The sequence below is a fragment of the Manis pentadactyla genome, chromosome 10 (genome assembly GCF_030020395.1).
Source record: "Manis pentadactyla isolate mManPen7 chromosome 10, mManPen7.hap1, whole genome shotgun sequence".
In the NCBI taxonomy this organism is placed as follows: domain Eukaryota; kingdom Metazoa; phylum Chordata; class Mammalia; order Pholidota; family Manidae; genus Manis; species Manis pentadactyla.
The window spans coordinates 16,004,528-16,022,120 of NC_080028.1; positions in this window are offsets into that span (position 1 = coordinate 16,004,528).

Here is a 17,593-nt window from a genome sequence, read left to right on the forward strand (position 1 = left end):
ACATAAAGAGCTCACACACCTTAACAAACAAAAAGCAAATAATCCAATTAAAAAATGGGCAGAGGCTCTGAATAGACACTTCTGCAAGAAGAAATTCAGATGACCAACAGGCACATGAAAAGATGCTCCACATCACTAATTATCAGAGAAATGCAAATTAAAACCACAATGAGATATCACCTCACATCAGATAGGATGGCCACCATCCAAAAGACAAGGAACAACAAATGTTGGCGAGGTTGTGGAGAAAGGGGAACCCTCCTACACTGCTGGTGGGAATGTAAATTAGTTCAACCATTGTGGAAAGCAGTATGGAGGTTCCTCAAAAAACTCAAAATAGAAATACCATTTGACCCAGGAATTCCACTCCTAGGAATTTACCCTAAGAATGCAGGAGCCCAGTTTGAAAAGACATATGCACCCCTATGTTTATTGCAGCACTATTTACAATAGCCAAGAAATAGAAGCAACCTAAGTGTCCATCAGTAGATGAATGGATAAAGAAGATGTGGTACATATACACAATGGAATATTATTCAGCCATAAGAAGAAAACAAATCCTACCATTTGCAACAACATGGATGGAGCTAGAGGGTATTATGCTCAGTGAAAGAAGCCAGGTGGAAAAAGACAAGTATCAAATGATTTCACTCATATGTGGAGTATAAGAACAAAGAAAAAACTGAAGGAACAAAACAGCAGCAGAATCTCAGAACCCAAGAATGGACTAACAGTTACCAAAGGGAAAGGGACTGGGAAGGATGGGTGGGAGGGGAGGGAGAAGGGGAAGAAAGGGGCATTATGATTAGCACACATAATGTATTGGGGAGGAGCAGGGGGACACAGGGAAGGCAGTATATACGGAGAAGACAAGTAGTGATTCTATAGCATCTTACTACGCTGATGGACAGTGACTGTAATGGGGTATGGGGAGGACTTGATAATGGGGGGAGTCTAGTAACCATAATGTTGCTCATGTAATTGTACATTAATGATACCAAAAGAAAAAAAAAGAAAACTGAGGCACACGCTAATCTGCCAAAACCTTAAGAAGTGGTGATGGTGGGAATGAACGTTGACATTCTGTGCTGAACCTAAACCCTTAACCACTCTGTGACTACTTTGTTTTGCAGATGAGAAAACTGAGGCTCAGAGATCATGCAGCCCAAGAAATGTGGGGGGAAGGAACCCCTGATTTGCCTAAAAGCCAAAGAATGTGACTCTGGCCCTAAAGTCCAACCCCGGGTCCTAGGAGGCCCCCACATGTTTGCTTTCCAGTGAAAGGAACTGTTCGAGCCCTTGAGTGAGCACTTCTCATTGGAGCAAAATCTTCCGTTCTTAGTTCTAAAATAACGGGAATCTTGACATGCTTCAGTCTCCCACATTCGAGTCCTGTGTACTAAGCCCCTGCTTAAGTGGTTCTGGTGCCAGGAAAAACATCATGCAGTGGGTATTACAACTCAAATGTCTGCTTATTCTAATGGAAGTTCATCCCATCCCTGCCGCCCAAAACGGGCGCTTCTATATGGCATCCCCATTAACCAGAATAAGCTCTCTGCTCCTCTGCACAAAGAAGGCCTTGTCTGAGAGAGAAGTCAACACGTGGCCAGAACAAGATGTGGTGTGGATAATTCTCTTTTGAGAAAACATCCCTTCAGGCACGAGTCACAAAATAAACAGAGACAGAACAAAACCACTAACACGAAAAATTGGAAAGCTAAGATGCTAAGGACAGAGCAAAAAAAAGAATTTTTAAGTGAGACCAGACTAAAAAATGAAGACCTCCTCCTTCCCCCTGCCTGTTTTTCCACCCATCACCTCCAACCCTCACATTTTTTTAAAAGCCATTAAAAAAAATGATAAATTTTTCCATCTGAGACAAAAGTTCTTAAATGGAAAGAGAGAATGTAACAGAGAATACCAGTTGTCAAAGAGCTGAGCCAACTGGTAGACCTTAGCCATCTCTAGTTTCACCCAAAGAGCCCCACACCCACCCTCACACCCAAACCACCAGCCCCACACCCTCACCCACACCCAAGGACCAGCAACTGGGAAACTACATAATCGTGCATAAAACTTGAAAAGCCAGTGTGCATTTAAAAAGACAAAAGTAAAGAGGATCCTCTTTAAATAAGGCAACGACTATATGTACCAAAGGTGAGCCATTTGCATTTACAGCAGGAAGCACCCTCACTCCAAAATCAGATAGCCCTGGGACCATACCTGGACCCTTCCACTTAGCAGCTAATGACCTTGAACAAGTTATGTAACTCTCAACGCCTCAGTTTCTTCATCTGTATAATGAGGGTAATAAAAGCAGAACCTACCTCAGAGGGGTGTTTCAGCTTGGTGGCATATTGGACTCATGCCATAGATGTTCACTATTACTCTCTATTATAAATGTAATTATACAATTGTTTTTGTGATTATTATGACATGATTATAAATAAGGAACACCAAAGTTGTCCCTAAAGCTTACACAGCATATGTGACCTTGGGTTCTATGGAAAGCTCAAAAACAAAATAGGGATAATCCACAGGTCTCTAGATTCCAGAATGTGGCCAATGTGGAGAGAAAGTGTACTTTCTTCTGCAGCTTCCCTGGGTACTGACAGAATGGACTTACAGCAAAGATGCTAACTTGAAAAAGAGGAGGAAGAGAATTAGCAGGGAGGGCAAGAGTTAATACTGGCTGAGCACTTCCTCAATGCCAGGCCCTGGGCTGAGTGCCACACATACGCACACACACACCATCCATTAATCCTTTGGGTGACTCCACAGTGAGACAGGTTTTACAGGACAGGAAGTCAGGCAAGACTTGCTCAAGGTCACAAAGCAAGTAAGTGAAGGAACTGGGATCTGAACCTGAGTTGGTTTCCTGGCTACACTGCACTGTCTTCTGATAATACGCAGCCATCTCCCTTCTCTCATGTAGAATGGGGTTTGCAAACAAGGTCTTTTAACACTCACATTCCATGGTTCTAACTATTTTGAAAATGTCTTTCAGCCAGAATCACTATTTTCCAGCTGAGGGAAGGAGGAAATGGGTGGTATATGTGCCATCAGCCCTTCACAAGCATGATTTTTGTCTCCTGGATAATTCCAAGTGAGAAGAAATGAAGGTAATATTGTAGGCCTCATGACACAGGTGCCCCACCAGGCATCAAGTTAATGTCACAGCCTTGGCCGGTGAGCATTGCCAGGGTGAGAGTCTCCCGGGAGGATGAATGCCGATGTTGGACATACTGAGTCCCCAGATAGTGAGGAGGAAAAGGAAAGACCCAGAGAACAAGCTCCCAGGTTCAACTGAAGCCCCTGCCTGCCCATAGTCTGTGGGAACCAAGGGTCCAAAGGAACGTGAGCAGCTGGAACATATTCCCTCTGATTTTAAGACATGATATGGACAAAGAAAATAAGATGTTTGAAGTTAGGGAAAGAGAAAGGCCTCTGTTAGTCCCTAGATGATACTATCCATTAGTGTTTAAGTACATCTCAGTTACTCTTCACTGATAGGCAGGGCCAGCAGGAGGGCTGGCTGGAATATTTGAGTCAAGGCCTCATCTATGCACACTCACTCACACACACACACACACACACACACACACACACACACACACACACACACACACACAGAGTTGGCATGCCTCAAGAGGATGGAGTGTATCAAGCCTCCTCAGTATGGTTTCCCTGGAGAAAGCTGGAACCTGTTGAATGACCTGGGTTGCTGTCACTGCAGTCACAGTTGGAGTGATTAGCATTTGAGCTCTTCAAGGAAGGACAGTAATGCCTGGTGTTGGGTGAGTCCCAGAAAACCTAGATGGGGGGTTGGGCCATCAGGTAGCCTCTGCTCCATCACCCTCAGCTTTGCAGGTGCCATCCTGGCATAGCAAGGGTGGCCTCCTAGGGCTGTGGTTAAACAAACCAGCTCTGGAACCCCACTGGCCTGGGGTCAGTTCTCTCCCCGTGCGCTGACCCACTGCATGACCTTGAACGAATTGCTCACCTGTCGGAGCCTCAGCTGTCCCATCTACAACAGGGCAACGTGGGCCTCACCCCGGGTTTGTGGAGGGCTTGGCAGGATCATGCAGATGCACCATTTAGAGTAGTGCCCAACCCAGAGTGAATGCTAAGTAAAGAGCAGCCCTTGTTTTCACTGGAAGACACAAGAGCATTTTAGCACAGAAAACTATCAAGCCCATCACAGCCCCAGAAACAAGAACATCAAAAGCAGGGACTTCAAGATCAGTTGGAGATGAGAAACTACACACTCTCCGCACATAAAACATATCCAGATGTTGAGGTGAAGGTTGACAAAAATGCAGATCCTGATGACATATCATTCCCAACCTTCGAAAGTAAACAACTCAGGCAAACATCTCTGGGTGTTTATTAGAACTCAACAGGGTGCTGCTGAAAATTCATAAGGGACAGGAGTTCATTGGAGTGCCCACCGTCTGCCAGATGCCTTTCCAACAGCTTGACTCTTGACCACACATTCTTAGCTGAAAGAACACCATTTAAAAAGCCATCTGAGAAGGCTCTGGCCAAGAGGCAGAAGTCACTTCCCATGCATCAGCAGAGAAGAATCTCCCAGTGGCCAAAGCCTCCCCACTACTCCCATCACCAATTAGTAAAAACGTAACCTTGATCTCAAAGCCAAAATAAACTGCTTCCACTCATGTGCCACTCACCAACAGTGGAGCAAGACCAACACCAGAGGCCCCTTCACGTACGTCCTCCCAAGGCACGGGCTCCAAAGTCACATTTAACACTGCAAGTGACACTCCCTACACCGCAACTTGGGAGAAGAATGAACTGGTATGAAAGAAGGAACTTTCCATATTGAATCCTTTAGGCTATGGCAACATGAAGACAAGTACCCAATAAATGCACAGAAATATGAGCCACGGGAAGGCCTCAATTACAAATGAAGGAAAGGGGGGAAAAGCACTTGGGAATTCAAACAAGGAAATAGGATAGTGTATTCATATCTATTGGAGCATAACAAATTACCCCAAAATTTAGGAACTCAAAATAATAACAAATATTTATTACCTGTTTATAATCTCTTAGTTTCTATGGGTCAGGAACTCTGGAACACCTTAGCCACATAGTTCTAATTTCTCTGAGCATATAGCTTTCTGTGCCAGGCTATAGCCACTTCCACCCTCGCCCACCCTCATCTCTGCTCCCCTCTGTCCCAAACCCACAGTTCAAAGCCGCTGTCCATCTCCCAAGAGCTCTCACAGTGTTCATTTGTAGGTTTGATTTGTTTTGGTTTTCATTCTTTATTTCTCATATTCCACGCTTTCCTCTATAATTTTTCCAGAATTGATTGGGGGTTGGGTTACAGGTAGAGTTTGAAGCCTGTGCTAATCCACCACCTTGGAAGTATCTGGAAATCTCTTAAAGAATTTTATCTATACAATTGCGACCCGATTGTCTGAACGACTCCAGAGATTGTCTATCAAAACAGATGGCTAAAGCAGGAAATCATATTTATAAATAATGTATACATACTTAGAGTATTTCATTTTAACTTAAAAACTAAAACACACACACAAATTCCTGAGATACTCTGCTATTGCTATCAAAACAAAATTATTTCATTTCTTTTTATTGCTAAAAAAGAAAAAAAAAAAAGAACTAGGTCAATGCTGCAATGTTTGGGCCAAAGATTTTTCTTTGAATATTGATCTGCTGATTGGAGTTCCACTCTTTCTCTCTGGCATAAATCACACCCATTTTGCATTATCCTAAGATATCATATATCTGTTTCTTTAAAATGAAATAAGAACTTAAAGATGCTTGTAAAACATCTGATTGCAGAATCCTAAGTTTTTGATAAATTTTTCAATACCACACTATTTTAACAGTTTTTTTTAAGCATCTCATTTTTATTTTTTGAAACGGTTTAATTTTCAAAAAGACAATCCTTTACCTGCATTCATGCTCCCTCAGTTTTTAACATTTTACAAAATACTTTTGGTAGTTAATTGCATTAAGTATAATAGACTGAGTAGGTTTGGAAACAAACACAATTCCCCCCTTTTGAAGAAACCACAGTGACCGGGCTTCTGTAGAGAAACCCAGTTGCCGTGGCATGTGGTGCACCCTGAGCACATTCAGTAAGTTTTAGAGCAAGAAAGGAGAGTGTGAGTGTGCTCACATCCTCAGGCCCTGCTGGCCAGACCATTAAACGGACATCAGTGAGGAGAGGGTCTATAGTACCATCTTCCAGGCATGATTTTCTCATCAGTTAATCAGTTACAGATCTCAATTCAGTACAGCCACTCGCGTGACTTAGGTATTTATCACCTACTACAATTCAAGTTCTTGGTGGGGAGGCGGGGAGGAGTGATATATTGGGTGACTCTCTTCCAGAAACAACCTGAGTCAAACATCAGGGGCTGCCCATGCACTAGGACTAAAAGCCAACTTCTCCTTCACCATCATGTGGAATCCACTCTGAGCTCTAGTCCTAAGATTTTTCTCAATTGGGACAGGACTCCTCACCCTGATTACTCAAGTAACATCATGCTACTAAACTCCACCGGACACAGTTGCTTCCTGGCCTGGAGCAGCCAGCATCAGAGGGACCTGGAAAGCAGGCTTCCCTCCTGAGAGGCAAAATGATAAGATCATGAGTTCCAACACTGGCTTGCTCAATGTGTGATCTTGAGCACGATATTTCACCTTTCTGGGCTTTCCTTTCTCTATACTAAATGAGAATTTATTGATCTAGCAAGTGTTTCCTAAGTGTCTGCTACTTGTCAGGCCCTGAGTTAGGTCTGGGCATCCACGGGTAAAAGACACAGTTCCTGCCATTGTTACGCTCACATCTCCACGGGAGAGACATACATAATTCCAAACTGACGAATGCGCTCCAAAGGAAAATTACAGAACATTATACAAGAGTAAGCGAGAGACTAATTTAGCCTGGAGAGGTCATGGGTAATAAACGTATTTACCTCCTAGATTCTCGTGAGGATTCAGTGAGATCGAGAGCCTGCCTGAGTAGTGCCCGGCAGGTGGCCAGAGCTCTAGAAACGTTCAGGCTTCTGTTACTCAGCCCAGTAAGATGTCAGCGTTGGGGGGTTGACAAGTAGGCAAATGCCACACTTCCTGCTCAGGGTGCCATTCCTGCCCTGTATTTCTGTGGTCAGTTGTACCTCAGCGCTAACTGGGGGTGGGAAACCAGCCCCTCTCGGAGAGAGAGCGAGGGCAGAGGACAGCAGAAGGGTCCCCTGGAGCTTACACGGAGCCAATAAAGGGAGGTTTCAGAAATATCCTGCTGATGCTAATGAGAGGAAACCAGCTCTTTTCTCTTTATCATTAAAAGAAAGAAAAGAGAACTGGTACTGAACAAATGAGCAGTGTGACCTTAACCAAAAAAGAACTCTTGGTGAGAAGACCTCTTTGAGCAACCTGGGTAAGAAATAATATAAACAGGAGGATCTTAAGAAACCCCATTTACAGTCTTTCAAATATATTCTGGCCGTTTTCCCGGAGCACTTCATCCTTACCTCAGGCTCAGTGAATCCACGCATCCTTCTGGAGGCGGCCTCTTCCCTGGCCTCACAGCCCAGCTGATGACCAGTGCAGACTGGCTGGTCCAGGAAAACAAACAAACCAAGGAGACGCTGACATTCCTTTCTCCATGATATTTTTCTTCGTTTTTGTTTTTTTCCATTCCTTCTAGAGAAGGATATTTGAATCTCAAAATTTCAAGGCTAGGAGAGCTGAGAGAGATCATCCCACCTAGTTGTTTTCAAATAATTTTTAGCAAGAGAAAGCTTGTGTCAAATGAAATTTTATCCAAAGCCCTAATACAGAAAATGGGGAGATAAAGTAATACTTTCATATAAATGTATCACTTTAATTTCAAGTTATCCACCAATGAGTTCGATTAAGGTTCTTTTGATGGATCTAATAAACTACACTGTGGAATTCGGCATAAAATAAGAGAGGTCAGTCCTATGTGAGCTTCAGCATCTAAGTTTTTTTTCTTTGCATTTCTGTTGTTATTGCTGCACAGTTGCAAGAAGATCCTGATTCTCACAAATCAGGTGATTGCAATCAGTAATTACAATTAAATTTGCCAGTAATTATTATGTTGCAAATGAGAGAAACCCAATTTAACATGGATGAAGGGGAAGCAAAGGAGAGAGGAGTATTTCTTTCAGCTCACATTACGAAGAGCCAAGGGCTTGAAGAGCTTCAGCCACGGCCATCTGTCCACCTCACCCTCTTCCCACCTCTCAGCTCTGCTGTCCCTCAAGTTGGCTGTATTCTCAGAGAGCCTCCCTGTTCTCGAGGCCCCATAAACTCTAGGCTTAAATTATAGTTAAATCTCATGATCCTAAATGGGAAAATTGTGTATTTCCCCCCCTAACATTCTGGAGAAAATTCCAGGGCAGACACGGACCAGGGAGTCCTGGGGACATGCCCTTCTTGGAAAGGATGACTTATTGGTAAGGACAATGGGGAAATCTTACTGGCCTCCTAGGGTCACACCGTCATCTTGGTGGTGAGGGAGGATATGAGGTCAGCCCCTCTGATCCACGATAAGAGGGCTTCTGCAAGCAGAACAAGAGGTAAAAGGAAAGTGAGCTAGGCAGGCGAAACCCATAGATACACCTCACCTAACTTGTATAAGAGGCTGCATACCTAACAGTTGTAAAAGCTCACCTTCCAATCTCAGACCCAGAGCTTGAGAGATAGTGGGAATTTTTGGTCTGACAATTAATCACTAACACTAACAATTATTCATATTCCTTAATTGCTAAGTGCTGCCTTAGGAGGGATTTGACGAATGCGGTCTTCAGCCAGTTTAAATTTTCCTTGTTTTGAAAATACAGAACATTCAACAGCATTATTAATAATCAGAAATTTCAATTCCTGTCCTGTCAGCTATTCAAAAGATACTTCAAAACTATCTAATTTATTTTGTTTTGAATATTGAGTCCAAAACGTAATCTTCCAATTATTTTAATGAGGCGTTAGCTGTTCCGGTGGGCATGGCAAAATTGTGAGCCCCATATTGCTATATTGAAACCATTCTGCTTACTAAAGTCAGAACTACAACAAAAACTCTTTAAATATGATCTACAGCATTATATCGTCACGACTCAGCATGTTTTATATTCTGCTGTTACTACGCAGCTGATCTATTAAGCGATGACAGAGCCTCACCCAATCTGTACCAATCTGAGAATGGCCTGCACATGTGTTACAAGATTCATTCACTTGCACAGTTGTAGACCAGTATATGAGCGCTGGCCTAAATTGTTTCTAAATATTAGTGTAACACCCAGTCCCACACATCAATGAGACTTCCACAGAATTTTAAATATACATAAAGCGCTGGTCCAAAGTTTGCTTAAACCATGCAACATACATTAAAAAGCAAAATGGCGGTGCTCTCCATTTAGTACATTGTGGTACATAATATATTTGTCTTTGGCATCAATTTTATTGAGGTATAATTATACAATAAGAGGTATCCATTTCAAGAATATATTCCAATGAGCTTTCTAAATAATTAGGATTATTTTTAAATGGTATTCTAGATTATAATCTTCAGCATTTACATTGGATCTAAACTTTCCCATTTTCAAAATAGCCTCCCAGGTATTAACATGACCAGGTATTTTTAAATATTATAAAGCTATAATAATTAAAACAACTTGGAACTAGAATATTATATTGATTTGCTAGGTCTGCTATAACAACATGCCACAAACTGGGAGAAATTTATTATCTCACAGCCTGGAAGGCTGTTAGTCCAAAATCAAGGTGTCAGCAGGGCCATGCTCCTTGTGAAGTCTGCTGGGGAAAGAGCCTTCCACCCAGCTTCTAGAGGTTCGCAAGCAATCCTTGGTATTCCTTGGCTTATAGGAGGATCACTCCGATCTTCCTTTTTCATGTGGTTATCTTCCCTCTGTGCACATCTGTCCCTGTGCCTAATCCCCCCCCCTCACTTCTTTTTTAACCAGTTATACTGGATTAGAGCCCAACCTAGTGGCCTCTTTTTAACTTAATTACCTCTGTAAAGAGCCTATTTCCAAATAGATGGTCACATTCTGAGGTGCTGGGAGCAGGCATTAAACATACTCTTTTGTGGGATGCCATTCAACCCATAAGAACCATGAATAGCAGATGGGATAGAATTTTACCAGAAACTAACCCAACACACACAAAAAACTAGCATGTAATAAATGTGGCATTTCAAACCAGTTGAGAAAAGATGGACTACCCAGTACATGGCATGTGTACGATCAGTTAGCCATCTATTGTACCATCAAGTCAGTTGTATCAGTACTTCCCACGTTGCCCCTGCTCTCTTTCCAGTTCCCGGCTGTAGTCCCAGGGGGAGGCTTTGCTGTCCTTGGGTTCTATGGAATACTTCTGTATCCTCCCAAATAGATTCACTTTTTTGCAAGGACTGGCTTGAGGTGGTTTCTGAAATTCAACCATTTCAGAGGCTGATGGCCTCCCCACTGGGGATTCCTTCTCACAGTGAGAAGTGTATATGTTCTTCATTTTTAAAAAATTTCCTCCCTGTCACCCTGTCTCCTTCCCAGTTCCATCTGGTTTCTGCCTCTGCCGAGAAGTAGGCTATTTGAAGTCAATGGCTCCTTCTGCCTCTTCCATCATTCTGGGCCACTGAGAAGTGATCAGTCAAAGCAAAGCTGTCCTTGGAGGACCAGTAGGAAGTCTGCGACGCCAGCTAAGATCGCAGCTATTTTAAAACCCAGACATCAAAGTATTTGGATGGCATCCAGAGCCTCCTACCTCCTCGTGACCTCCTTCCAGAAGAGAATCTAATCGTGGGGAGAAGGAGAAACCCTAACTGGACCTCTAGTTCCCCAAACTGCTATTGGACTCCTTAGTTCAGAAAAGGTACTCCTTGGAAGCTGGCTTATTAAAATATTTTTCTGAAAATTGGTGCACTGGAGGGCAGTCCTAAAACCAGACAGAGGCTCTCGGTCTCCCAGGTTTCCTCTTACATTGCCTGGTTTTGTTTTTCAAATAGTAACACTGGCCCCTATCTATTGGGCACTTATTATGCATCTTACATGTGTACGCAAAACTCTACGAATACCTTACTGAATTCTCACAATAGCCCCCTAAGCAGGTCCTATTCCCATTTGACAAATGAGGAAACTGAGGCTCAGGGAGGTTAGGCAAATTGCCCAAGGCCACCCTTTTTGGAAGTAACTGAGCTCCTATTTGAAACTAGGGCTTGTCTGATTCCAGAGTCTGTGCCCTTAACCACTAATCTGGGAACCCTAAACCAAAATGTCTAAAGGCTCCAGGCAGGAAGAGAAAGGAATGACGGAGACCAGGGTGCCACATGGGGAGCGGTAGGCGAATGGTGAGGGAGGGAGGCTGCACCCCATGTGGAGAAGGCGACAGCCAGTCAGCCCTGTGGGAACGTGGCCCAGTGTGGCCACATTTTTCATTTTTAAAGAGAAGTTTGAAATCTGGATTTCATATGAAATCTCCCAACTTTTAAATGTTGGGAACTGACTCAAATATTTTCAGAAAAACATTGTGCAGGCCAAAAAATTGGCATCTGCAGTCTATGGTTAGGCAGGAACTCTTATTCCCCACTTCTGGTGTTTCCTGTAGGAGGAACTTTAACTGGACTTCCCCACCCTCCCGTCTTTCTCCTCTGATTGATGGGATTCAGGCAGCGCTGGGTGTGCACACCTAATCTTCCTCCTCCAGAGCCAGCGGGCCCACCAGATGTGCACGGCCGCTGCTGCTCAGACGGGGTGGGAAATCTATTCAGGGGCGAGTCACCCACAAACCCACTTCCTTGCAAACAGAGGGCCATGTCCTCCAAACCACTTCATTTCATGAATTTCCTGTGGCTGCCATAACAAAGTACCACAAAATGGCAGGTTTAAAACAATAGACATTTATCTTCTCACAGTCCTGGAGGCTAGAAGCCTAAAATCAAGGTGTCAGCCCGACCATACTTCCTCTGAAGGTCTTGGGGAAAATCTCTCCTTACCTCTTCCGGCTTCTGGTGCCTCCCAGCAATCCTCGGTGTCTGCAGACTGCAGCCGCACCCCTCCAGTCTCTGCTGCCCTCTCCATGCAGCATTCTCCCTGTGTGTCTCTGGGACTCCATTTTCTCTTTTATAAGGACACCAGTCTTACTGGATTAGTACCCAGTTAGGCCAGTGTGACCTCCTCTTGGCTAATTATATCTGCAAAGACCCTATTTCCAAATAAGGTCACAGTCTAAAGTTCTGAGTGGACATGAAATTTAGGGGAGGATAGGTGTGGGGTGCAGAGGACACTATTCAACTCAACAGAATAGGTTCTTTTTTTTAAAAAGTGACATCTTAGTTTCCATCTGTCTGATTCCTGTATCTCTAAACTGGTTCCAGTTGGGAGAGAAAGGAAGGGCTGTGGGGTCTTTATCTCCTAAAACTCCAATAGCCATATTCCAAATGAACATCGCCAGTTTGCAGCCTCTGAACTACACCACTATCAGGTCCTTTCTCGCCTCCATCTTTTTTCTCTTCTTTCCTTTCATTTCCTCTTAGCACATCTCTTTCTTTGCCCTTCTTAACCACTCTTTTCTTAGTTCTCTGATAAATGTTGCCATGCCGCAGCGGAAAAGCTTTAAGGTCACACCCACCTGGATTCAAGTTCCCCCCTGCCACCTACAGCCCTTACAGCCTGACTGCTCTACATGTTTAGTAAATACAGGGACTCGATCTGCTTCAGATGAGAGGCCTTGAGGCAAACGCATTGCTTTTCTGTATCTGTTTCTTCATCAGAAACATGGAAGGAATAATAAACACTGCAGACAGAGCACCCCTGTGCTTGATGAAAGAGACCTTTCACCATGAAATCATGGTTTAGTAGGAGAGGGATGTAGGAGGCCAGAATGTCATTTGGTGAGTGATTCTGGGTGTAGAGAGAACCCACGATAGCTCCCGTAATAATCAGAGCGGTCCAAGACCTTCCAAGCTGAGTGTAAGACCAGGAGCTGCTCCTGACGCACACTCGTGGCCTCTCGCTCTCTCTCCCCCTTTCCATGGGCGATTGCCCACCCCACGGCTCCATCGGCACCCCCCCAAACAAGGCGCTAGCCTCAAGTTTTTCCAGCTATAAACCTCCTGGGTACTATTGTGTTGGGCACTTGAAACACTCCTGAAACACAATGTGACTCTTCACCAAAGCTGTTGAAGTAGGAAATAGTATGTGTGGCTCTCAAATGAAATGCTAGATTTTTTAAAGTGATTCTTCTCCATTGAGACATAAACAAGAAAAAATGGAAAGAATTGCAGCCCCAGAACCTGAGCAAAGAGCATAATGCTGGAAGTTGGGGGGAGACCCCGGGGGAGTTTCGGCAGGAGGCAGAGCATCCCTGCGGGCCTCTGGGCCGGTCAGTGCGTGTCTCTGCGCTTCCACTGTGTTGATGAATGCCACCGCGACAGAAACACCGGGTGCCAGGGGCGGGTGGGGACGGGAGAAGGCACAATACTCTTCTTTGGCTTTTGTGGGGCCAGGGAGGGCTTCCCAGAGAAGGCGACCGCTGAGCCTGAAGGACGCCTCGGGGAAACTCAGATGGAGGGCTAGTGAGGGGAGCCAAGTATTTCGGGCAAAGGTAGAGGATTGTTTAAAAGTGTGATAACAAGAAAATGCATGACCTGCAAGCTGCTCAAAACAACTGAAGCATTGTGGGAGGGAAGGCGAGAGAGATGGGACTGGCGAGGGGTAGTGGGCATCTGTGGTGCTGGGACCACGCTTCCTAGGTTACAGAAGGTACCACACAGATGTGACTCACCTCCCCAAGGAAAGGAGCCAGAGCTCCATCTCACAGCCTCGCTAGCAGCTGGGGTCAGCCACGTGACTAGGCTCCACCAGTCAGGTGCATGCATTCAAAGCCTGCAAAGTGGGGAAGGGTGCCGAGAGGAAGGTGCAGACGGCTGAGGACAGGCAACAATGGGCTCAAGTATCCCGTCCCATCATTACCGATGGCTGCACTGAGCAGCAGCAGCCGCAGTGGGACTCCCTGCCGGCACAGCTCCCGTGGCGTGGCCTGGGTGCTATTTCCGGCTGATACAGCCTCAGAGCCTGACGCTCTCGGCCTTCTCCCCTCTGCCTCCCCACCCACTCCCCAGTGGGATTTATCCACAGATTCTTGCACTCCTAATATCCTTTAAGAAATGCACTTTCTGCTAAAATTAATTAAAGCAAATTCTGCTGTTTCAACAAGAACCCTGACTGTTACAGTGATTGGTCCCAGACAGCAGATGCTCAAGGACATGGGAATCAAGGATGGATTTTCTGGTTGAGTCTGTAGTCAAGAGAATGGAGCTCTGGCAGCACAGGGCACTTTGTGGGTAAATCCAGCAATTATGTTCTCACCTGTGATCTCTTGAAACAAAAATGTCCTTGTAAAGCAAAGCTTCAGGGGGCCAAATGGTGATTGTCTTAACAGTGCGATGGGCATGAAGAATTGCAAGACTGTGAGTGGTAAAAAAGATCCTCGGTTCCACTTCCCCATTCCTCTTTAACAGGATTAAGCATCCTCTCTACAATTAAAAACAAACAAAGGATTATACATCCACCCCTTAGCCTGTAACTGCACAGCTCCCAGGAAGCAGCTTAACCGCCCCCACCCACTGACGGCCTGTCCTGAAGGGAGGCTCTGAAGATGGGGTGTACACCACTCTGCAGACATCACTGGGGAGAGGAACAGAGAAACAGCAGCAGAAACACACCAGTGTTTTGGGAACCGCTGAAACAGATGTCACCCTGCTTAACCTCCTGATATCCTTCTCGTGGAGGGAGTCCACTAGAGTAACATTCCCAGCCTTTCTCCATCCTCTTCACTCTCCTGTTTGCTGGGGAAGAGGAGAAACCTCTTAGGAAAAACTGGGGAGCAGGCAAGGGTGTGCTAGTAAATGTTTAACAACTGGCTCTCTGGGGCAAAAGCCCTGATCTGCAGTGTGTGGTGACTTGCGTGGTGCAGAGACTCCCGTCTCACTGTGCTCGTTCCAAGCTCCCAGCATGAAGTCACTGACCACGGAGTGGGGAAGAGGTACACACGGCCCAGGCGAGCCGCCCCCAGCACACTGAGAGCGGGAGCTGCAGCGCAGCCAGGCCCCTGGCCACCCTTTCCCGCGGGCCTCCTACTGCCCACAGGAGATCCACATTCCATTCCTCTTCCCACACTGAGGGCTCTGCGCGGACAGCTCTGAGTGGGTGGACACCCACAGTGGCCCAGCCCTGCCTGTGGCTGGATGAGTGAGCATGGCTGATTCTGGATGGGCTTCAGTATTCGAGAACCTACTGGCCCACAGATAAAAGCCACAGTCTCTACACTCAGCTTTACCACTAACAGAGGTGACATCTTGCTCTTTCATTTGCCTTCTTCTTTGTCTTATTTCTCAACTGGTTCAGAACCTGGCAGGAAAGAAGGATGACATTTTATTGGGCTTCTTAACATTCCATCAAAAGGAACTAAAAGAAAAAATCTAGTTACAAGTTTGAGAGCATTCAAATCATTCCACATTCCAATTAATTTTGAAATCTATAGCCATTAACAGGTACAGATGGCAAGTTCCAATCCTTTGCCAAGAGGGTTAATATTATTACAATCTCTACAGTTTGAATGCATCTGCTAGTGGCTTTAAAGATTAAACGAGATAGTGCGGGGAAGGATTTAACACAGGCCTACTCACATAGTACTAGCTCAATAAATGTTGGCTGGCTTTTCATCAGCATCGGGCATGAAAGCACCCACAGTGTTCTTCTTCAAATTATGGAGGAGGAAATTAAGCAACTGCTTCCCATCTTTGCAAGATGACATTTCAGGCTGTAGACCCACTGAACTAGCGCGTTCTCATGCCTTTGGTATAATGCTCTCAAAAATCTTAAAGAACATGAATTGTATCTGGAAATTAGATTCTAAAATTATCAGGTAAATTAAATGAGCAAGGGTAAAATTTTGCTCTCTGCTGGGTAGAAAGCTGGATGGCAACGAATTGCTTAACAATCCCCATTATACTCTGTGTGCACTTTCACATTAGTGTCGGTAAGAACCGGTACTTTTAGGAGAGGGGCACTGCTGTCATGACATCACTGACCTTCACATAGAAACTGGCACCAAGCCATCTTTTCCAGGGGCACCCTGGGTGCTGGCCGTTCCCTGGAGCATCCTCTAGTCCTTCCCCTGCTCTCCATGCGCTGTCCTCTAGTGCTCCATTTACTAAATATAAAAAATTCGAGTTCCAAAATATATTCCTTCCTACCCCCAATAATCTGCCTTCATTAATATTGGACTTATTTCAGTTTAATTCATTAGAAGTTCAAATTTTAATTTTGCATGATGAGCCCTTTGATGAAGAATCAAATTTAATATCAAATGTTGAAAGGTCAAAATGTTCACATGATTGAATCCCTTAACACAATAACCTATTTTTCCTTTTAAAAATGCAATGTAAAAAAAAATTGTCTATGAGGAACACCATACATTGGCTATGTTCCCAACTTAATCTGTGTCCCTGATTCTTTTATTTCTCTGGGTGTCAGCACATGATGTCATCAGGGAGACTGGAGGGAGAGGCCAGTGCTTAGACTGATGCAAGGAACACAGGGGCTCAGTACATAGTTTTTGAGCAGATGAATGAAGAAACGGACAGCCTAATGAGCTCCATGAATAGCTTCGGGTACCATCCTGTTTCCTCTTCCCCACGCCCCATATTCAGACCTGGGAAAATATGTGGGGATCCCGATTGAAAACTAATATACTTCCAATTGAAAACTAATACAAATACCAAATCTCCCCTTTACCCTGTCTTCCCCTCTGCCAGTACTTCCCCAGTATAGTCAAGAGTGAAATAGGCTGTCCTCACATCAGCACCTGGAGAAGTGAAGAGTTATTTTCTGACTTAAGGGCAATCTCTAGAAATATATATATAAACATAGCTTACTAATTGATGCAATGTCTGTTTCATTACACAAGTGACTGGTGTGTGTCACAAATGAGGGTAACCCAAATGTAAGTAAGGATTCACGTGGTCCGTGAAGGATTCAATGCGGTCATAGACCCAGTCTTGTGATACTAATGATAATGGTGCTGTTACTAAGCACTGCTTCCAACAGGCTCTTCTCCATCACTTCACATGGATTAATTCATTTGATTCTCACGCTTCTCTGAGAAGTAGGAACTATTTTTCTCTCTGGGCCCTTGGCTTTCTTGGTTGTACAATAATATATTTCAGAAATTCAATGAGTTAATGTGGGACATGTAGTAAGCCCTCAATACATATTAGTGTGTTTAATAACTGGTACTGTCTCCATTTTACAGAATAGAAAACTGAAATACAGAGAAGCTAAGTAAATTGACCAAGATACGCAGGTAGTAAGGAGAAAAACCAGGAAACAAGTTCCCTGCTATTATGAAGAAACTGCTGAATCCTAGAATCCATAATCTATTAAGAGAAGTAAAATAAGGATTATTCTCATCAGTAATAAAGAAAAATAAAGCTATTGGAAGTTGAATCCGCCAGAGGGCAGTAGATGCACACATTACCTAGGCATAAAGGTAGCCCGGA